At 41.5% G+C, this 23740-nt stretch overlaps 2 protein-coding genes across 8 annotated transcripts in view; both read right to left on the reverse strand.

The window, feature by feature from the left end:
- Positions 1-4795, reverse strand: part of LOC140721726 (uncharacterized) — a 46454-nt gene extending 41659 nt beyond the window's left edge. For all 7 annotated transcript variants that reach the window (XR_012097445.1, XR_012097444.1, XR_012097446.1 and 4 more), the window contains exons 1-2: positions 4670-4795; positions 2717-2863 (exon numbers count right to left, since the gene is read on the reverse strand). The gene's annotated coding sequence lies outside the window, so the exon portion shown is untranslated. The remainder of the gene's footprint in view (positions 1-2716; positions 2864-4669) is intronic.
- The window catches only part of LOC140721733 (NACHT, LRR and PYD domains-containing protein 3-like), a 943069-nt gene that overhangs the window by 729680 nt on the left and 189649 nt on the right, over positions 1-23740 (reverse strand). The gene's annotated exons all lie outside the window — the stretch shown is intronic.

Genomic DNA, 23740 nt, shown 5'->3' on the forward strand with positions numbered 1-23740 from the left:
AACTACCCTGCAGAGAGGAGTGACTATCCCACCATAGAACCTGGGAATTTATCCTGATCAGGAACTGCGATCGAGGGAAACTCAGACCTCGGTGGAGAGGACCATATCAAGTGTTACTGACCACTCCGACAGCTGTGAAACTGAAAGGGCAATCTCGGTGGATATATCGAACAGACTACAAACGTGTTACTGAAGGAAATGAGTAGAAGGACTCTCTCGGACTAAAGGAAATTGTATTGGTTGATAGTAGAGAGTAATGAACCTCTCGGTTTCTTGCTGTGGACTGTCATTTTAACAGATATTGCCTGAGTGATGTCAGCCACCAGCTTTCTCAGCTCCTGTTTGATTCTTACAAAGAGAGAGAGAGAGGGCTGGAACTATTTGACCATGCAGTGTGTTTACACTTGCTCGCAGCTTGTGTTTACATAGCTCAAAGTTTGTTTTATTTAAGCAAGGACACACAGTCAGCCGGAGAGAAAGAAAGAAGATGGAAAGTTCGAAACAAAGGACCTAGTGGCCAAAGGTCACTGTTTGGACTCTCCTATGCCCACAAGGGTGGGTTGATTATTGATTCAGTGTATACTGAATGTGTGATTGTCACTTTGCTTGATCCATTGGAGTGGATCTGTTGGTTTGGGAGTGTCCTGTGAGGACCACTTGTGCTAACCCTTGCCTGGGGGTGGTAATTCACTTGAAGAGGTACCCCTGTGACCAATCACTGTTGGTGATGATTCGTATAATCCATCTGGGGATTTTGTTGGAGTATCTCGTGGCTACCACTTTTGTTAACCCTTAGCTGGATTCGGGTGTGTTATGTGGTAACCACTTGTGAGAAGGGATATTCTGTGGAAATCACTGTCGGTAATACTTTATGTGTTGGATCTGGATTGGGAGTACCCTGCGGAATAAACCTGTGTGTTAACCCTTGCTTGGGTGGTAGTTCCTTCTGCAGACAGTACTCCTGTGATAAGCTACTTTTGGAGATAATTCGTATGTGGATTTAGAACGATGGATAAGACCTACGGCGACTGTTATCCTGTTTTACCACTGTGGAATTTGTGGAATTCAACATAATTGCCTTCTCTCGCCATTCACCTTGGATTACAAATATCTCTCTCGTCATTTATTCCATGTCTGAACTGAACTTTCATACTTCACCATCTCAAGACTTTGAGCTTGGTATTCCCTGAGCTCAGTGGTTTGGGAGTTATATTTACACATATGTGGTAAATATATATGGTTCATTTAAACCGTTACGAGTGCGTAACAGTAGTGTTTGTGTTTATGTCTTTGAGAGGGCTCACCCCAGCATCCAGTTACGATCTTTCTGTCTCTGTCACACTTATGTCAAACGGGTAGAACTAGGGGCCCTGACAGACACAGTGTTTTGACAGATGTATCTCAGGCCCCCACCAAACGGAACTTCCTACACTGAGAAACATGCATCGTGGCCATACTTGCAGGTGCCCAGCAGTGGAAAGGAATAACTGAGACTGAGCGATCTTTGATGATAGTTTTTCTCTCCTATGGAGTAGCCAGGAATTCACGAGAGATAATCAATTTGGATACAGCACTTGAGGAGCTGGCCACAATACTGCAGAGGCCCTGGCAGAAACACAGGCCCAAGTAACAGAAATATCCACTGAAATGATTGCAATCTGGCAAACAGTCCTATAGAAACTTACGGCTTTAGATTTTATCCTAGCTAAGAAGGGGGAACCTGTGCTATTATTGACACAGAATGCTGCACCTATATCCTTGATGAGTCTAATAACATTACATTCCTCTCCAAGCACATTGCCTAGGAGATTGACAGCATCAAGAAAGTAGGGCAGGATTTACACGGGTTCACTGAAGGGTCAAAATGGTGATCTTCGAAGGCCTGTTTGGCAATATGTGAGGCATAATATTGCATTATGGCCTAATAGTTGTAAATATCATTGTTATAGTTACTGTTGTATGCCATTTTTACCCACTGAGAAGTCAAAGCTGTACTCGGTTGCTTTCTCTGTAAAAAAATTACTGTTTTGTTGCTCATGTAACGATCAAAAAGCAGGGAATGATGAAGTATGGTTTAACACTTCGTTAAAAAATAGCAGCCTGTTTTTCTGAAAGAAACTGCTGATGATCAATAGATGTACTAAGCCATGCTGAGCCATATTTCTTCTTGAGGGTAGCTAGCTAGGGTTTCAGGACGCTCATCGCCTTGTGTGTTCATGCGCAGAGATAGGACAGCTTCAGTCTGTTCTGTGTGTGTAAGCCATTATGACTATTTTGTAATTTGTCTTTAGGGGCTCCAGCCTGTCATGTAGTAAATAACTTTGGCTCCAGCATGTCTTGTGTGGGGAGTATCTGGACGGATATATCTGTGGTGAAGGGGAATTGTTAGTCAGTTAGTGGATTGGGCGGGAACAGTCATTGACTGTTCCTGTTTGAGCGACTAACTGAGTAAGCCCCAGATACTTGGAATAAAGAGTTTGTACTTATACAGTCTATGAGAGACTCTCTCCGGATTCGACTTCCACAAAATCGGAGTGGTTTGAAAGGGCTGGGCTGCTGGAAGCACATTACCAGACCTGGAGTGATTGCAACTGGGTCTGACAGAGGCATAACTGTTTCTTCAGGGCACATTCAGTCTCGCTCCAGCTGTTTCCTACCTTCCCTTGTACAGGTATGTAATGTCTAAAGGACCAGTGTTTGAGTAAATGAGACTCACCAAACTTTCTCCTGACTGAATCACTGGAATCTCCGAGTCAGATGGGTTCTCTCCAGTTGATGCTCTCAGTCCTCGGGCTGGTTCACTTGTTGTTGTTCCCTCATCTTCAGTTGTGGTTTTTCTTCCAATAAATCTCTCACTGCAGGTCTAACGTTAACATGAAAGATAATGAAGCACATTAACAATAAAAAGCAGAACCAAACATTTCTGCTTAATGTTAGTAAGAACAAAACTCACTGAAATTTAAACGTTGAAGGCAGATATAATGATCTCAGTGAACAATCTTTTATTGTCCCTCACATGACACAAAAGAATATGGGATAAGAAGGAGCCATCATTCAGTCATGGTAAGACATAAGGAACAGAATTAGGTGATTTGATCCATCTGATCTGCTCCACCATTTAAACATGGCTGGTTTTTATTCCAACACCATATTCCTGCCTTCCTCCTGTAACCTTGAAGCTATTTAGCAATCTTGAATATATTAATCTCTGTCATAAATATACCCAAATCACAGCCTCAACCAACCACTGTGGCAACAAATTCCACACTTCGGACACCTAATGCAAAAAAAATCTCAACGGAATTTTAACGGGAAGCATCTTTATTCTGAGACCGTGCTGTCAGATCACAGGCTCTCTGTCTAATGGAAACATCCTCTCCATGTCCACTGTATCCAGGCTTTTCAGCATTCAGTAGGTTTACTTAACCATACATCCCCCCACCACCCCCACCGTCCCTCTGAACTCCATTGAGCACAGGCCCAGACCCATCAAATGCTCCTCACACATAAAGCCGATCACTCCTGAGATTATTCATGTGTACCTCGTTAGCAACAACTGTACTGAAAATATTTCCAGCAATAACAGACAAGCTGGTTCCAGGATAATTGACAGGGAAAAGTTGTGCTTTCTTTACTGTTCTACTATCACAGATCGAATCATTTCAATTTCCAGGTTAAATGTAATAAAAAGAAGGTGGAATTACCAGAACTGCTCAGCAGGTAAGGAACAGCAGCGGGGAGGGGAACAAACTTTACAATTCAGGTTAATGACGTTTCGTCAGAATGACTTCAAACATTTAGTTTTTAGTGCAGATCTCCAGCAACTTGAGATTCTGCTTGATTTCCACCAAATGACAGACTGGTGACAGTGAGGGGTGGGGGAATTTCGAAACACAGTTTGAACGCCAGACTCACGGGTCTAGTCCTACTGTTGTAAACATGGAAAAGCCGGTCCGGAGATGTCAGAACACACCACAGCTACTGAATTAATGATACATACTACTGTATAAAAGATTCAAAAATGACAGAGTTAGAAGAAACAACAAGAACTTTGCCATATATACTTTGACCATCACCAAATTTTTATCAACACCCCATAGAAAGTTTCCCATCCGGACACTTCACGCTTTGCACGGTAACTACTCCGCCCGTGACTGCGAGGAACGGCAGAGACCTTTGGATCCAGATCAGCACATCACAGAAACCATCCTCCCCACTAGACTTCCCAGTCCCTCGGTAAAGCAGTCAGTGAAATCAAAGATCCCCACAACCTGGGACGTTCTCCTTTCTCACCCACCCCACTCCGGGAGAAGACAACAGCCATAACGCTCCAGGACAAATGTGAGGAGCCTCAGGAAGCGAGCCGAATTGGGAATGTTAATCTGACTAAGTGGCCAAAAACACACCACGTGATCTTGCGTCACAAAGCGGAGGGCGGGGTGAATCTGCGATACACAGCCTCACGTGACCTGGTGGCGGGACTTCCATTTCAATTCTGAGGAAATAGACACCCTGTACTCCTGGTTTGGATCGTTCAATGCAGATTATGTGAAGGGGACACATTTCTGACGAGCCCAGATAACTGGAAAATAAATGAGTAACTGGCCCTCAGTTCGGGGCTCACGGCCAACATCGGATCTCCCCGCTCGGGATCGGTCTCAATACTCACCGATGGGAAAGAGATATCTTCGCTCAGCAGACAGGGATGCTGACCGTGGAGACGAAAAGCCTTCCCCGATCACACAGACGACCCACTTCAGCAATGAGCGGAGAAGAAAACACCGTCCGCCCGGAGAAGCTGGGCATGCGCGAAGCGATCGTTTCAGTGTTCGGAGGGCGGGGCCTCGGAAACAGATGCACAGATGCTGCCCATCTACGGTTAAATGGGAGGGGCAAAGGAATCACGTGACGGCTTTGGTCTCTCTCTCTCTCTCTCTCTCTCTCTCTCTCTCTCTCTCTCTCTCTCTCTCTCTCTCTCTCTCTCTCTCTCTCTCTCTCTCTCTCCCCCCCCCCCAGACTGAGAACCAGCTACACACTACTCTGTGGACAGAAATAAACTTGCCGCTCACATCTCCTCTCACCTTAAATGTATTAGTCATTTCAACCCCCAGGAAAAATATATCGTCTGTCCACTCTATCCATTCCTCTCGTAATCCATCCAGTCTCACCCCAGCCTGCGCCGCTCTGGAGAAAACAACACAAGTTTGTCCAGCCTCTCGTTATAGCTCATGCCCTCTAATCCAGGCAGTGCCCTGGTAAACCTCTTCTGCGCCCTCTCCGATATCCTGATATCCTTCCGAGGATGGGGGCGACCAGAACAGTATGAAACACTCCAGATGTGGTCTAACTAGTTTTATAAAATTGTTGTTACGAAGTGTGACGTTTTAGAAACGAACCAGCAGCAATAGAGTTCACACTGGTGTCTGGTTTTGATGTTAAAGCCATTCTCTTTATTAGTTTCTACTTATGATGTAGTAACTTAATGAAATAAAGGGAAGTTACCAGTGTAAAGTGTATATATGTGTAAATATAATTCCTAGACTATCGAACGTGAGGGAACAAAGCTCAGAGTCTTGAGATGGTAAAGTAGGAAAGTTCAGTAATCCACGGAATAAATGATGGGAAAGAGATATTTGTAATCCAGGGTGAAACGTAGAGAAAAGGCCGTTACTTCAAAATAACCGTCGACGAAGTTCTTATCCGTTGAATCCGTCCACATACGAGTTATCAGCGAAAGTGACCTGTCACAGGAATACCGTCTTCCAGGGGTTGCCACACAACGTACCCAGGCAAGGGTTAACACAAGATATTCCAAAATCCACTCCTATGGTTTATACGAAGTGACAGCCACACACATTCGTTGTGGTTCCGTGCACCGATGATCAACCCACTCCTGTGGGCAGAGGAGAGTTCCAAGCCTCAGCTGTGACTAACTGAAGCGATCAGCTTTTCCAGTCTCTCTCTCTCTTTAGATTGGCCGACTGCCTGTCTGCAGATCGCTCTCTCTCTCTCTCTTATGGTTCAGTCCACAGTCAGCGCTGTCAGCCTGTGACTGACGTCATAGCCCCGCCTACTCACGCCGGCGCTCTTAAAGAAACAGTCACAGTACGACCGCAGGCTCGTAACAGCCGCAACATAACTTCCCGACTTTTGAACTCAATGCTTCAACTAATAAAGACAACCATGCCATTTGCCTTCTTAACCACCTAATCAATCTGTGCAGTCTCTTTCAGGGAGCGATGAACTTGGAGTCTAAGATCCCTCTGATCATCAACACTGTTCAGGGTTTTGCATTTAACAGTGTACTGTCTCATGCATTCGACCTACCGAGCTGCCAAGATAATCATCACTAATCAAATCTCACTGAGATTTCTCAGGTCCTGTTGAATTTATTGCCAAGTGCACAAGTACGGGAAGGTACAGGAACAGAGAAACACTGACTTGTGGCAGCATCACAGGCAAGTACATTCAGATAACACACGGAACACAATTTATACGATTCTCTGTCAGTAACAATCTATAAATATGTTTTATGTCATTAACAATATATAAAATACATTGTGTCATGATCAATATTATAATGTGCATTTTGTATCAATAACAGACTTGGAAATGATGATTTTGGTCCCTCTCTCCATTCCTCCTGAAATCCACAACCAGCTCCCTTGTTTTTGTCACAATGAGGGAGAGGTTGTTTTCTTGACACCACTGTGTCGGGGTGATGACTTCTTCTCTGTCGGCTGCCTCGTTATTATTTGAGATTAGGCCAGTCAGTGTAGTGTCGTCAGCAAATTTACTTAACAGATTGGAACTGTGGGTGGCGACACAAGTCATGGGTGCTTCGAGAGTAAAGGCGGGGGCCAAGGAGACAACCCTGTGAGGTGTGTGTGCTGAGGGTCAGAAAGACAGAGGTGAGGGAGCCCACTCTTACCACCTGCCGGCGATCGGACAGGAAGTCCAGGATCCAGCTGCACAAGGCAGAGTGAAGGCCGAGGTCTCTGAGCTTCTTGTCGATACTTCACGCCTTCTTATGGCTACTGCTCTGCCCATGACTGCAAGGAACTGCAAAGAACTTTGGAGAGCAGAGAACATCAGAGAAACAAGCCTCCCCTTCATGGACTCTTCCTACACTTCCCCTGCCTCGGAAAAGCAGGTCATGTACTCAAAGATCCTCACAACCTGGACATTCTTGCTGCAAAACCGCTCCCCCATCGGGGAAGAGATACAAAAGCCTTAAAGCGCGAACCATCCGGCTCAAGGACGGCTTCCTGTCTGTGGTTATAAGCCAAATGAATGACAAAATGGACTCGGCCTCACAATGTAACTCGACGTGACCCTGCACCATATGTCTAGTGATTGTTTTGCCAGTTTCATTTTTCATTTTTAGAATTTTTTTATTAACACATAATCTTCTACAGCTATAAAATGATACAAAGCGTCAATAGATTAATATGTATTCAATTAATAAAGCTAAAAGAACTGATCGTAAAATGGAAAATATATATATCGAAAAATAAGGGAAAAAAGTACCCCATCTCCCTCGGAAAAAAGCCCAGTAACCACAAAAAAAGGGGAAAAATCCATCAGGAATGAACCCTCCGGAGCAATACGTTTGACCATCATCTAAATTTTTAAAAAAAGAATCATCAACCGTCATTTCATATTTATAAAAAAATAAAATTGGACGGAAACCATATAGCATAATTCAAATTAAATGATAATATTTGGCAAAAGAACCCCATCTTCTCTCAAAATCGAATCGAGTATCAAAAGTTCTACTATTTTTTCCAAACTACGACATAACATTCCTTGAGAAAACCATTCAATTAATGTAGGGGAAGAAATATCTTTCCATTTTAATAAAATAGCCCTTCTTGTCAGTAGTGTAACAAATGCAATTACATGTTGATCTGAAGATGAAATTCCCTGAATATGATGTGGAGCTATTCCAAATAGAACAGTCAATCTATTAGTTTGTAAATTAATTTTCAGAGCTCTAGAAATTGCAGAAAATAAAGATTTCCAAAACGATTTTAATGAAAAACATGAACAGAACATATGTGACAAAGTAGCTACTTCAGTTTTACATCTATCACAGCATTTGTCTATACTAGGAAATATTTTAGATAGTCTCTCCTTTGTTAAATAATAACGGTGGACAGTTTTAAATTGAATTAAACAATGGTTGGCACATACAGAAGAAGAATTTACATTTTTCAAAACTCGAAGACAATCTTCATTAACAAAGGTCATATTAAGTTCTCTCTCCCAATCTTGTTTAATCTTTAGTGATAGGTTTTCGTTTTGTAACAAAAATAAATTATAAATTCTGCCAATGGAACCTTTCACTAAGGGATTCAATTTCAAAATGGTATCCAACAAATCAGATTCTTGTAAACATGGAATCTTAGGTAAATATTGTAAAAAATGTCTAAACTGAACATATTGCAAAAAAATGTGTATGAGCGAGATAAAATTTGTTAATTAACTCTTCAAAGATCATAATGGACCATCACAAAATAAATCTGTAAAAGAATAGATCCCTTTATTTTTCCATAGGAGAAAAATGGGGTCAGTTGTTGAAGGTATAAATGAGAAGTTTCGATGTAAAAACCTAGTCATCTTAAATTGTTTAAATGTTTTTAAAAAACGAAACTGAACCCAAATCTGTAGGGATTGTTTAATAACCGGGTAAAGATTTGAATTTGGAATTTTAGAGAGCTGTAAAAGTAATGGGACTCCTAATATTGAAGTTAAATGAAATTGTTTAACTGCTTTTAATTCCAAATCAACCCATAATGGATTTTGGTTCTTATTAAGACAATATAACCAAAAACAGAATTGTCTAATGTTCTCAGCCCAATAATACAGTCTTAAAGTAGGAAGTGCAAGTGAAAAATCTTTTTCAGATTTTTGTAAATGATACTTATTAATTCTTGGACTCTTATTGTTCCAAATAAAGGAAGAAATAAGTGAGTCAATTTGATCGAAATTTTTTTAGTTAAAAAGATAGGTATATTTTGGAAAATATATAAAAATCTAAGTAAAATAATTTTACCAGCATGAATACGACCTATTAAAGAAAAAAGTAAGTGAATTCCATCTAGAAAATAGTTGTTTCATGGAGTCCATTAAAGGAACTTTATTCGCTTCATAGAGATCTTTATGTTTTTTAGTAATTATAATACCTAAATATCTAAAGGTATTAACAGTTCTAAAAGGAATATCATTATATATACTAACAGGGACATTTAATGGAAACAATTCACTTTTATTCAAGTTAAGTTTATATCCAGAAAATTTAGCGAAATCTTTAAGTGTTTCCAAAAGATTAGGAATTGATTCCTCAAAATTTGAAATAAAAACCAAAAGATCATCTGCATAAAGAGAAATCTTATGTATGGTTCCATTCATCGAGATACCAAGAATATTTTTAGCTTCACGTAGTGTTATAGCTAAAGGCTCCAATACAAGATTAAATAATAAAGGGCTTAATGGACATCCCAGTCTAGTTCCACGAGAAAGTGAGAAAAAAAGAAGACCTGCAGTTCTTAGTAATGACAAGCTCAAGGGCAGCTTCCTGTCTGTGTCTATAAGCCAAATGAATGATAAAATGGTCTCGGCCTCACAATGTAACTCGACGTGACCCTGCACCATATGTCTATCTGCACTGCACTTTCTCTGCAGCCAAAATGCTTTGTTACAGTTATTGTTCGGTCGTATATCAGCTCAATGTACTCTTGTAATGTATCGATCTGTGTGGATGGTACGTCAGGCAAGATTTTCACTGTAGCTCAGTACGTGATAAGAATAAATAAATTCCCCATTTTAATTGTGTGGAAATGTTAGACAGACTGAGCTTCTGCTCTGGAACCACAGAAGGAAACTGAACTGTTGTCATTTCTGTGGAATGCAAATAAATAGAAAAGGCTTCAATCTCACATTACGATCTGCGGTGACCTGTTCAAGAAGGACGGGTTACACTTGAATCCTGGGGGGACCAATATCCTAGCGGGGAGGTTTGCTAGGGCTACGGGGCAGACTTTAAACTAGTAAGATGGGGGGGCGGAAATCAATTTGAGGAAACTATGGGAGAGGAGGTTAGTTCACCAGTAGAGCAAGTAAGTAGACCGTGTGTGAGGGAGGACAGGCAGGTGATGGAGGAGGGATGCGCTCAGCCCGAAGTTGTAGGGGAGAAGAAAGAAAAGGATAATAAATTTGAATGCATTGCTAGGGATGAAAAGAGAGGAGGAGGTGGAGAGTATCTTAAATGTATCTATTTTAATGCTAGGAGCATTGTAAGAAAGGTGGATGAGCTTAAAGTGTGGATTGATACATGGAATTATGATGTTGTAGCTATTAGTGAAACATGGTTGCAGGAAGGGTGTGATTGGCAACTAAATATTCCTGGATTTAGTTGCTTCAGGTGTGATAGAGTAGGAGGGGCCAGAGGAGGAGGTGTTGCATTGCTTGTCCGAGAAAATCTTATGGCGGTGCTTTGGAAGGATAGATTACAGAGCTCCTCTAGGGAGGCTATTTGGGTGGAATTGAGGAATGGGAAAGGTGTAGTAACACTGATAGGAGTGTATTATAGGCCACCTAATGGGGAGCGTGAGTTGGAAGAGCAAATGTGTAAGGAGATAGCAGATATTTGTAGTAAACACAAGGTGGTGATTGTGGGAGATTTTAATTTTCCACACATAGATTGGGAAGCTCATTCTGTAAAAGGGCTGGATGGTTTAGAGTTTGTGAAATGTGTGCAGGATAGCTTTTTGCAACAATACATAGAAGTACCGACTAGAGATGGGGCAGTGTTGGATCTCCTGTTAGGGAATGCGATAGGTCAGCTGACAGATGTATGTGTTGGGGAGCACTTCGGGTCCAGTGATCACAATAGCATTAGCTTCAATATAATTATGGAGAAGGACAGGACTGGACCTAGAGTTGAGATTTTTGATTGGAGAAAGGCTAACTTTGAGGAGATGCGCAGGGATTTAGAGAGAGTGGAATGGGTCAAGTTGTTTTATGGGAAGGATGTAATAGAGAAATGGAGGTCATTTAAGGGTGAAATTATGAGGGTACAGAATCTTTATGTTCCTGTTCGGTTGAAAGGAAAGATTAAAGGTTTGAAAGCGCCATGGTTTTCAAGGGATATTAGAAACTTGGTTCGAAAAAAGAGGGATGTCTACAATAGATATAGGCAGCATGGAGTAAAGGAATTGCTCGAGGAATATAAAGAATGTAAAAGGAAACTTAAGAAAGAGATTAGAAAAGCTAAAAGAAGTTACGAGTTTGGTTTGGCAAATAAGGTGGAAGTAAATCCGAAAGGCTTCTACAGTTATATTAAAAGCAAGAGGATAGTGAGGGATAAAATTGGTCCCTTAGAGAATCAGGGTGGTCAGCTATGTGTGGAGCCGAGGGAGATGGGAGAGATTTTGAACGATTTCTTCTCTTCGGTATTCACTAAGGAGAAGGATATCGAATGGTGTAAGGTGTGGGAAACAAGTAAGGAAGTTATGGAACCTATGACAATTAAAGAGGTGGAAGTACTGGCGCTTTTAAGAAATTTAAAAGTGGATAAATCTCCGGGTCCTGACCGGATATTCCCCAGGACCTTGAGGGAAGTTTGTGTAGAGATAGCAGGAGCTCTGACGGAGATCTTTCAGATGTCATTAGAAACAGGGATTGTGCCGGAGGATTGGCGTATTGCTCATGTGGTTCCATTGTTTAAAAAGGGTTCTAGAAGTAAGCCTGGCAATTATAGACCTGTCAGTTTGACATCAGTGGTGGGTAAATTAATGGAAAGTATTCTTAGAGATAGTATTTATAATTATCTGGATAGACAGGATCTGATTAGGAGTAGCCAGCATGGATTTGTGCGTGGAAGGTCATGTTTGACAAACCTTATTGAATTTTTTGAAGTAGTTACGAGGAATGTTGACGAGGGTAAGGCAGTGGATGTAGTCTATATGGACTTCAGCAAGGCCTTTGACAAGGTTCCACATGGAAGGTTAGTTAAGAAGGTTCAGTCGTTAGGTATTAGTGCTGGAGTAATAAAATGGATTCAACAGTGGCTAGATGGGAGATGCCAGAGAGTAGTGGTGGATAATTGTTTATCGGGATGGAGGCCGGTGACTAGCGGGGTGCCTCAGGGATCTGTTTTGGGCCCAATGTTGTTTGTAATATACATAAATGATCTGGATGATGGGGTGGTAAATTGGATTAGTAAGTATGCTGATGATACTAAGGTAGGAGGTGTTGTGGATAATGAGGTGGGTTTTCAAAGCTTGCAGGGAGATTTATGCCGGTTAGAAGAATGGGCTGAACGTTGGCAGATGGAGTTTAATGCTGAGAAGTGTGAGGTTCTACATTTTGGCAGGAATAATCCAAATAGAACATACAGGGTAAATGGTAGGGCATTGAGGAATGCAGTGGAACAGAGAGATCTAGGAATAACAGTGCATAGTTCCCTGAAGGTGGAGTCTCATGTAGATAGGGTGGTGAAGAAGGCTTTTGGAACGCTGGCCTTTATAAATCAGAGCATTGAGTACAGAAGTTGGGATGTAATGTTAAAATTGTACAAGGCATTGGTAAGGCCAAATTTGGAATATTGTGTACAGTTCTGGTCACCGAATTATAGGAAAGATATCAATAAATTAGAGAGAGTGCAGAGACGATTTACTAGGATGTTACCAGGGTTTCAGCACTTAAGTTACAGAGAAAGGTTGAACAAGTTAGGTCTCTATTCATTGGAGCGTAGAAGGTTGAGGGGGGATTTGATCGAGGTATTTAAAATGTTGAGAGGGATAGATAGAGTTGACGTGAATAGGCTGTTTCCATTGAGAGTAGGGGAGATTCAAACGAGAGGACATGATTTGAGAGTTAGGGGGCAAAAGTTTAAGGGAAACACGAGGGGGTATTTCTTTACTCAGAGAGTGATAGCTGTGTGGAATGAGCTTCCTGTAGAAGTAGTAGAGGCCAGATCAGTTGTGTCATTTAAGGTAAAATTGGATAGGTATATGGATAGGAAAGGAGTGGAGGGTTATGGGCTGAGTGCGGGTAGGTGGGACTAGGTGAGATTAAGAGTTCGGCACGGACTAGGAGGGCCGGAATGGCCTGTTTCCGTGCTGTGATTGTTATATGGTTATATGGTTATTAAGAGAATAAACCAATTCCCCATTTTAATTGTGTGGAAATATTAGACAGACTGAGCTTCTGCTCTGGAACCTCAGAAGGAAACTGAACTGTTGTCATTTCTGTGGAAAGCTAATATATGGAAAGGGCTTCAATCTCACATTAGCATCTGCGGTAACTGGGATCAGGTGACCAGTGGTGGGCTCCCATATCAATATCAGAATCAGGTTTAATAGCACCGGCATATGTCATGAAATTCGTTGTCCCTGCGGCAGCAGTAGAACCTAATTCATAACAATAGATTTTAACAATTGTGATTTAAAATAAGAATATAAATATTAAATAGTTAAATTGTATAAATAGTACAAAATGAAAAAAAAGATGTAATAAACTATTTTAATTGTGTGGAACTATTTGACTGACCGGGTTGTTGCTTTGGAAATTTTGGAGTCAAGCTTAACTGAACTGTACACATTTATGAGAAGCGCAGAGAAATAGAAAAGGCTAAATTCTCACATAAATGGGTCAGACAACCAGAAACATTAGCTGTACTTCAGCAGGTAAAAACAGTGAAATGAAACATGCTGAAAATATTGTTGAAAAAAAGCATACTGTCCACCACAACGAGAGGACGTGACAGATCCGGATCTCACTGCGTTGTCTGAACGGGGAAAGATGAAGCTTCAGTTTGCGTATAAGGAGAAGGTGGGAGTGGAGGATGCTATCACGTATTTGCTGCACAAATCCCTCTCTCACCTAGATGGGGTCAGTGGTGCTGTGAGGATTACATTCCTGGACTTCTCTAGTGCCTTTAACACCATCCAGCCCAAGATCTTAAGGCACAAACTAACGGAGATGGGAGTAGACTCTCACATGGTGGATTGGATAGTGGACTACTTGACAGATAGACCTCAGTATGTGCGGTTGGGAGACTGTAGGTCTGACACGGTGGTCAGCAGCACAGGAGCGCCGCAGGGGACCGTGCTCTCTCCGGTCCTGTTCACCCTGTACACATCAGACTTCCAATATAACTCGGAGTCCTGCCATGTGCAGAAGTTCGCTGATGACACGGCCATAGTGGGGTGTGTCAGGAATGGACAGGAGGAGGAGTATAGGAAACTGATACAGGACTTTGTGATATGGTGCAACTCAAACTACCTGCGTCTCAATATCACCAAGACCAAGGAGATGGTGGTGGACTTTAGGAGATCTAGGCCTCATATGGAGCCAGTGATCATTAATGGAGAATGTGTGGAGCAGGTTAAGACCTACAAGTATCTGGGAGTACAGTTAGACGAGAAGCTAGACTGGACTGCCAACACAGATGCCTTGTGCAGGAAGGCACAGAGTCGACTGTACTTACTTAGAAGGTTGGCGTCATCCAATGTCTGTAGTGAGATGCTGAAGATGTTCTATAGGTCAGTTGTGGAGAGCGCCCTCTTCTTTGTGGTGGCGTGTTGAGGAGGCAGCATTAAGAAGAGGGACGCCTCACGTCTCAATAAGCTGGTAAGGAGGGCGGGCTCTGTCGTGGGCAAAGTACTGGAGAGTATAACATCGGTAGCTGAGCGAAGGGCGCTGAGTAGGCTACGGTCAATTATGGAAAACCCTGAACATCCTCTACATAGCACCATCCAGAGACAGAGAAGCAGTTTCAGCGACAGATTGCTATCGATGCAATGCTCCTCAGACAGGATGAAGAGGTCAATACTCCCCAATGCCATTAGGCTTTACAATTCAACCGCCAGGAGTAAGATATCTTAAAGTGCCGGGGTTGATTGTATTTAATGTATTTAAGTAAACTACTTAAGAACTTTTTAAAAGCTATTATTAATGCTTTTTGAGAGAGTGATTTAGATGCATATCATATTTTTACTGAGTTAAGTATTGTATGTAATTAGTTTTGCTACAACAAGTGTATGGGACATTGGAAAAAATGTTGAATTTCCCCATGGGGATGAATAAAGTATCTATCTATCTATCTATCTATTTATCTATCTATCTATCTATCTATCTATCTATCTATCTATCTATCTATCTATCTATCTATCTATCTATATACACGTAGAGCAGTGACCCGCAGATACTGCAGATCTGCGGAACAACGTGAACAGGAAACGGGATCACGTGACGGTAGAGGGTTTCCAACCCCAGACGGAGAACCAGCTACCCACCACTCTGTGGAAAGAAGCAAACTTGCCGCTCACATCTCCTCTCACCTTAAATGTATTAGACATTTCAACCCCCAGGAAAAATATATCATCTGTCCACTCGATCATTCCTCTCTTAATCTTATAAACGTCCATCCAGTCTCACCCCATCCTGCGCCGCTCTGGAGAAAACAACACAAGTTTGCCCAGCCTCTCGTTATAGCTCATGCCCTCTAATCCAGGCAGTGTCCTGGTAAACCTCTTCTGCGCCCTCTCCAAAGCCCCGACATCCTTCCGAGAACGGGGGCGACCAGAACTGTACGAAACACTCCAGATGTGGTCTAACTAGTTTTATAAAACTGTGTTACGAACTGTGTCGTTTTAGAAACGAAACAGCAGCAATGGAGTTCACAGTGGAGTCTGGTTTTGATGTTAAAACCACTCTCTTTATTAGTATCTACTTATGATGTAGTAACTTAATGAAATAAAGGAAAGTTAACAGTGTTATGTGTATATTTGTGTAAATATAACTCCCAGACTATCGAGCCTGAGGGAACAAAGCTCAGAGTCTTGAGATGGAAAAGTAGGAAAGTTCAGTAATCCACGGAATAAATTATGGGAGAGAGATATTTGTAATCCAGGGTGAAACGTAGAGAAATGGCCGTTACATCAAAATAACCGTCGACGAAGTTCTTATCCGTTGAATCCGTCCACATACGAGTTATCAGCGAAAGTGACCTGTCACAGGAATACCGTCTTCCAGGGGTTACCGCACAACATACCCAGGCAAGGGTTAACACAAGATATTAAAAAAACAAACTCCTATGGATTATACGAAGTGACAGCCACACACATTCGTTGTGGTTCCGTGTACCGATGATCAACCCACTCTTGTGGGCATAGGAGGGTCCCAAGCCTCAGCTGCGACTAACTGAAGCGATCAGCTTTTCTAGACTCTCTCTCTCTCTCTTATGGTTCAGTCCACCGTCAGCGCTGTCAGCCTGTGACTGACGTCATAGCCCCGCCTCCTCACGCTGGCGCTCTTAAAGAAACAGTCACAGTACGACCGCAGGCTCGTAACAGCCGCAACATAACTTCCCGACTTTTGAGCTCAATGCATCAACTAATAAAGACAACCATGCCATTTGCCTTCTTAACCACCCAATCAATCTGTGCAGTCTCTTTCAGGGAGCGATGAACCTGGAGTCTAAGATCCCTCTGATCATCAACACTGTTCAGGGTTTTACATTTAACAGTGTACTTTCTCATACATTCGACCTACTGAGCTGCCAAGATGATCATCACTAATCAAATCTTACTGAGATTTCTCAGGTCCTGTTGAATTTATTGCCAAGTGCACAAGTACGGAAAGGTATAGGAACAGAGAAACACTGACTTGTGGCAGCATCACAGGCAAGTACATTCAGATAACACACGGAACACAAATTATACGATTCTCTGTCAGTAACAATCTGTAAATATGTTTTATGTCATTAACAATATATAAAATACATTGTGTCATGATCAATATTAAAATGTGCATTTTGTGTCAATAACAGTCTTGGAAATGTTGAATTTGTTCCCTGTCTCCATTCCTCCTGTAATCCACAACCAGCTCCTTTGTTTTTGTCACAATGAGGGAGAGGTTGTTTTCTTGACACCTCTGTGTCGGGGTGATGACTTCTTCTCTGTCGGCTGCCTCGTTATTATTTGAGATCAGGCCAGTCAGTGTAGTGTCGTCAGTAAATTTAATTAGCAGATTGGAGCTGTGGGTGGCGACACGTCATGGGAATACAGAGAGTAAAGGAGGGGACTAAACAGACAACCCTGTGGGGTATGTGTGCTGAGGATCAGAGAGACAGAGGTGAGGAAGCCCACTCTTACCACCTGCCCGCGATCGGACAGGAAGTCCAGGATCCAGCTACACAAGGCAGGGTGAAGGCCGAGGTCTCTGAGCTTCTTGTCGATACTTCACGCCTTCGTATGGCTACTGCTCTGCCCATGACTGCAGGGAACTGCAGAGAACATCAGAGAAACAGGCCTCCCCTCCATGGACTCTTCCTACACTTCCCCTGCCTCGGGAAAGCAGGCCATGTACTCAAAGACCCTCACAACCTGGACATTCTTGCTGCAAACCCGCTCCCCCATCGGGGAAGAGGTACAAAAGCCTTAAAGCGCGAACCATCCGGCTCAAGGACGGCTTCCTGTCTGTGGTTATAAGCCAAATGAATGACAAAATGGACTCGGCCTCACAATGTAACTCGACGTGACCGTGCACCATATGTCTATCTGCACTGCACTTTCTCTGCAGCCATAATGCTTTGTTAGAGTGATTGTTTTGTCAGTTTCCTTTCTCATTTTTAGAATCTTTTTTATTGGTACATTATCTTTTACGGCTATAAAATGATACAAAACTTCAATAGATTAATATGTGTACAACTAATAAAGCTGAAAATAAATGTTCATGAATATAAATTGGAAAAAAATATATATTGAAAAAGAAGGGGGAAAAAAAGAACCCCATCTAATTCGGAAAAAAAAACTAACTACAAAAAGGGAAAAAACCCATTAGGAATCAACCCCCGGAAGGAAACCATATAGCATAATTCAAATTAAATGATAATATTTGGCAAAAGAACCCCATCTTCTCTCAAAATCGAATCGAGGATCGAAAGTTCTACTTTTTTTTCCAAAGTAAGACAACATTCCTTGCGAATACGATTCAATTAATGTAGGGGAAGAAATATCTTTCCATTTTAATAAAATAACCCTTCTTGTCAGTAGCGTAACAAATGCAATTACATATTGATCTGAAGATGAGATACCCTGAATGCGATGTGGAACTATTCCAAATAGAACAGTCAATCTATTAGGTTGTAAATTAATTTTCAGAGCTTTAGAACTAGTAGAAAATAAAGATTTTCAAAACGATTTTAATGAAGAACATGACCAGAACATATGTGACAAAGTAACTACTTCAGTTTTACATCTATCGCAGCATTTGTCTATAGTAGGAAATATTTTAGATAGTCTCTCCTTTGTTAAATAATAACCGTGAACAATTTTAAATTGAATGAAACAATGGTTGGCACATGCAGAAGAAGAATTTTCGTTTTTCAAAACTCGAAGGCAATCTTCATTAACAAAGTTCATATTAAGTTCTCTCTCACAATATTGTTTAATCTTTAGTGATACGTTCTCTTTTTGTAACAAAAAATAAATTATACATTCTGCTAATGGAACCTGTCACTAAGGGATTCAATTTCAAAATGGTATCCAACAAATCAGATTCTTGTAAATATGGAAACTTAGGTAAACATTGTTGTAAAAAATGTTTCACCTGAACGTATTGCAAAAAATGTGTATGAGCGAGAGAAAATTTGTTAGTTAACTCGTCAAAGGATCCTTTTATTTTTCCATAGGAGAAAAAATGGGGTCAGTTGTTGATTTAAATTTAAAGTTTCGATATAAAAACTAGACAACTTAAATTGTTTAAATTTTTTTTAAAAAACGAAACTGAACCCAAATCCGTAGGGGTTGTTTAATACCCGGGTAAACATTGAAATTTGGAATTTTAGACAGCTGTAAAGGTAATGGAGCTCCTAAAATTGAAGTTAAATAGAATTGTTTCAGAACTTTTAATTCCAAATCAACCCATAATGATTTTTAGTTATTATCAAGCCAATATAACCAAAAACATAATTGTCTAATGTTCACAGCCCAATAATACAGTCTTAAATTAGGAAGTGCAAGTCCACCATTTTTTTTTTTAGATTTTTGTAAATGATACTTATTAATTCTTGGACTCTTATTGTTCCAAATAAAGGAAGAAATAAGAGAGTCAATTTGATCGAAAAAAATTTTAGTTAAAAAGATAGGTATATTTTGGAAAATATATAAAAATCTAGGTAAAATCATCATTTTCACAGCATGAATACGACCTATTAAAGAAAAAGTAAGTGGATTCCATCTAGAAAATAGTTGTTTCATGGAGTCCATTAAAGGAACTATATTCGCTTCATAGAGATCTTTATGCTTTTAGTAATTATAATACCTAAATATCTAAAGGTATTAACAATTCTAAAAGGAATATCATTATATATACTAACAGGGACATTTAAGGAAACAATTCACTTTTATTCAAGTTAAGTTTATATCCAGAAAATTTAGCGAAATCTTTAACTGTTTCCAAAAGATTAGGAATTGATTCCTCAAGATTTGAAATAAAAACCAAAAGATCATCTGCATAAAGAGAAATCTTATGTATGGTTCCATTCATAGAGATACCGAGAATATTTTTAGCTTCAAGAAGTGTTATAGCTAAAGGCTCCAATACAAGATTAAATAATAAAGGGGTTAATGGACATCCCTGTCTAGTGCCACGAGAAACTGAGAAAAAAGAAGAGCTGCAGTTATTAGTAATGATAAGCTCAAGGGCGGTTTCCTGTCTGTGTCTATAAGCCAAATGAATGATAAAATGGACTAGGCCTCACAATGTAACTCGACGTGACGCTACACCATATGTCTATCTGCACTGCACTTTCTCTGCAGCCATAATGCTTTGTTACAATTATTGTTTTGTCGTATCTCAGCTCAATGTACTGTTGTAATGTATTGATCTGTGTGGATGGTACGTCAGGGAAGATTTTCACTGTAGCTCAGTACGTGATGATAATAAACAAATTTCCCCATTTTAATTGTGTGAAAATATTTGACAGACTGAGCTTCTGCTCTGGAACCACAGAAGGAAACTGAACTGTTGTCATTTCTGAGGAATGCAAATAAATAGAAAAGGCTTCAATCTCACATTACGATCTGCGGTAACTGGGATCAGGTGACCGGTGGAGGGTCTCCCATATCAATATCAGAATCAGGTTTAATAGCACCGGCATATGTCATGAAATTCGTTGTCTCTGCGGCAGCAGTAGAACCTAATTCATAACCATAGATTTTAACAATTGTGATTTAATATAAGAATATAAATATTACATAGTTAAATTATATAAATAGTACAAAATGAAAAAAACGATGTAATAAGCTATTTTAATTGTGTGGAACTATTTGACTGACTGGGTTGTTGCTTTGGAAATTCTGGAGTGAAGCTTAACTGAACTGTACACATTTATGAGAAGCTCCGAGAAATAGAAAAGGCTAAATTCTCACAAAAACGGTCAGACACCCAGAAACATTGGCTGCACTTCAGCAGGTAAAAACAGTGGAATGAAACATGCTGAAAATATTGCAGAGGAAAAAACATATTGCCCACCACAACGAGAGGACGTGACAGATACGGATCTCACTGCCTTGTCTGAACGGGGAAAGATGAAGCTACACGTACACGTAGAGCAGTGACCCGCAGATGCTGCAGATCTGCGGAAAAACGTGAACAGGAAACGGGATCACGTGACCGCTTCGGTCTTCCACCCCAGACAGATGTCCAGTTACCCACTACTCCGTGGAAAGAAGCAAACTTGCCGCTCACATCTCCTCTCACCTTAAATGTATTAGACATCTCAGCCCCCAGGAAAAATATATCGTCTGTCCACTCGATCTATTCCTCTCGTAATCTTATAAACGTCCAACCAGTCTCACCCCAGCCTGCGCCGCTCTGGAGAAAACAACACAAGTTTGTCCAGCCTCTCGTTATAGCTCATGCCCTCTAATCCAGGCAGTGTCCTGGTAAACCTCTTCCCCGCCCTGTCCAAAGCCCCGACATCCTTCCGAGAATGGGGGCGACCAGAACTGTATGAAACACTCCAGATGTGGTCTAACTAGTTTTATAAAACTGTGTTACGAACTGAAAAGTTTTAGAAACGAACCAGCAGCAATAGAGTTCACACTGGAGTCTGGTTTTGATGTTAAAACCACTTTCTTTATTAGTGTCTACTTATAAAATAGTAACTTAACGAAATAAAGGAAAGATAGCAGTGTTATGTGTATATGTGTGTAAATATAATTCCCAGACCATCGAGCCTGAGGGAACAAAGCTCAGAGTCTTGAGATGGTAAAGTAGGAAAGTTCAGTAATCCACGGAATAAATGATGGGAGAGAGATATTTGTAATCCAGGGTGAAACGTAGAGAAAAGGCCGTTACATCAAAATAACCGTCGACGAAGTTCTTATCCGTTGAATCCGTCCACATACGAGTTATCAGCGAAAGTGACCTGTCACAGAAATACCGTCTTCCCGGGGTTACCACACAACATACCCAGGCAAGGATTAACACAAGATATTCCAAAATCCACTCCTATGGATTACGAAGTGACAGCCACACACGTTCGTTGTGGTTCCGTGTACCGATGATCAACCCACTCTTGTGGGCATAGGAGAGTTCCAAGCCTCAGCTGCGACTAACTGAAGCTATCAGCTTTTTCAGTCTCTCTCTCTCTCTCTCTCTCTCTCTCTCTCTCTCTCTCTCTCTCTCTCTCTCCCTCCCTCCCCCGACTGCCTGTCTGCAGATCGCTCTCTCTCTCTCTTATGGTTCAGTCCCCTTTCAGCGCTGTCAGCCTGTGACTGACGTCATAGTTCCGCCTCCTCACGCCGGCGTTCTTAAAGAAACAGTCACAGTACGACCGCAGGCTCGTAACAGCCGCAACACAACTTCCCGACTTTTGAACTCAGTGCTTCAACTAATAAAAACAACCATGCCATTTGCCTTCTTAACCACCCGATCAATCTGTGCAGTCTCTTTCAGGGAGCGATGAACTTGGAGTCTAAGATCCCTCTGATCATCAACACTGTTCAGGGTTTTGCATTTAACAGTGTAGTGTCTCATACATTCCACCTACCGAGCTGCCAAGATGATCATCACTAATCAAATCTCACCGAGATTTCTCAGGTCCTGTTGAATTTATTGCCAAGTGCACAAGTACGGGAAGGTAGAGGTACAGAGAAACACTGACTTGTGGCAGCATCACAGGCAAGTACATTCAGATAACACACGGAACACAATTTATACGATTCTCTGTCAGTAACAATCTATAAATATGTTTTATGTCATTAACAATATATAAAATACATTGTGTCATGATCAATATCAAAATGTGCATTGTGTGTCAATAACAGTCTTGGAAATGTTGAATTTGATCCCTGTCTCCATTCCTCCTGTAATCCACAACCAGCTCCTGTGTTTTTGTCACAATGAGGGAGAGGTTGTTTATTTGACCCCACTGTGTCGGTGTGATGACTTCTCTATACGCTGCCTCGTTATTATTTGGGATCCGGCGGATCAATGTAGTGCCGTCAGCAAATCTAATTAGCAGATTGGAACCCGCCACTGCAGCCCCACAGTGCACTATGTACTGATTGCAAAGCTACGAAATTGCATGTGAATGGCCTCCCCTCTCCCAACTCCACTCTTTCTGCGTCACCAGCAGACTGGGGCATCTCACATCTCGCTGCCTCCGCCAGGACATTAAACTGTGAACAACTGTGGTCAGGGACTGATCTCTGGGGTACTCCAAACGCTACCTCCTTCCAGGCGGAAAACAACCCACTCATCCAGACACACACTACCGGCAGTTTACCGATCTCCAACGAAAAAGCCTAATCACCTACTCCTGAGCTTCAGTACCATTGCTAACTCTGACTTTACCACCGTCAAATGCCGGGAGGGACATAATAATCTGAAAGTCTATAGTCGCAGCCGTGTAAATAAAATGTTATCTCAGTGGGTGTGTGGCGCATGCTCAGAATGCGAAGGAGACAAACAAACTGAGCCAAGTCACAGGCTGATGAAGGGAAGGAATGATTCATTTTGATACAGACAGGGAAGCAGAGAGTTTGATATTGTGCCTGATGCAGGAACTGTGGGCAGTTAGAAAATGAAATCTTGTTCCTCTAAATTGTTTTGAGATGTGACAGTGTTTTAATTAGAAGGCACCATGGAGACTAAAATTATTTCAGTTGAAATGTTGTCCTTCACCCGCTGACGTGCATTGTAAACTTTTAACAGTGTAGAAAATTAAAACGATTTGTGCATGGGAATCTCGAACACAACAGCACGTTAGTTCCGCTCTATCTGTCAGTTCACCAGCGCTCGAACACAAAGTACACAGCAGGTGCTGTGGTCAAAGCAACACGTACAAAATGCTGGAGGAACTCAGCAGGTCGGGCAGCATCCGTGGAAATGAGCAGTCAACGTTTCGGGCCGAGACCGAAGACCGAGATCTACAGCTTCGCACTGGGAAGTGGCTGTTCACCTGCTCCGTGTGTGCGAAGAGACTCATTCCGTTAACCCACCTTGTGATGCTCCGGTGAGTTCACAATAAATAGAGGCCACATTTCTGTCCGGAGTGAGCAAAGAGTTTTACTCAATCATCCCAGCTGCTGCAACACCAGCAACTTCACATCAGGGAGGAAGTTCAAATCAGCTCCGTGTTAAATGTTTAACCATCACGGTGACTGAAGGCAGCTGTAGGTTCATGAGGGACTGTTACTGCCAGATTCTGCAGTTCTTG

The sequence above is a fragment of the Hemitrygon akajei genome, unplaced genomic scaffold (assembly GCF_048418815.1).
Source record: "Hemitrygon akajei unplaced genomic scaffold, sHemAka1.3 Scf000060, whole genome shotgun sequence".
Taxonomy (NCBI): Eukaryota; Metazoa; Chordata; class Chondrichthyes; order Myliobatiformes; family Dasyatidae; genus Hemitrygon; species Hemitrygon akajei.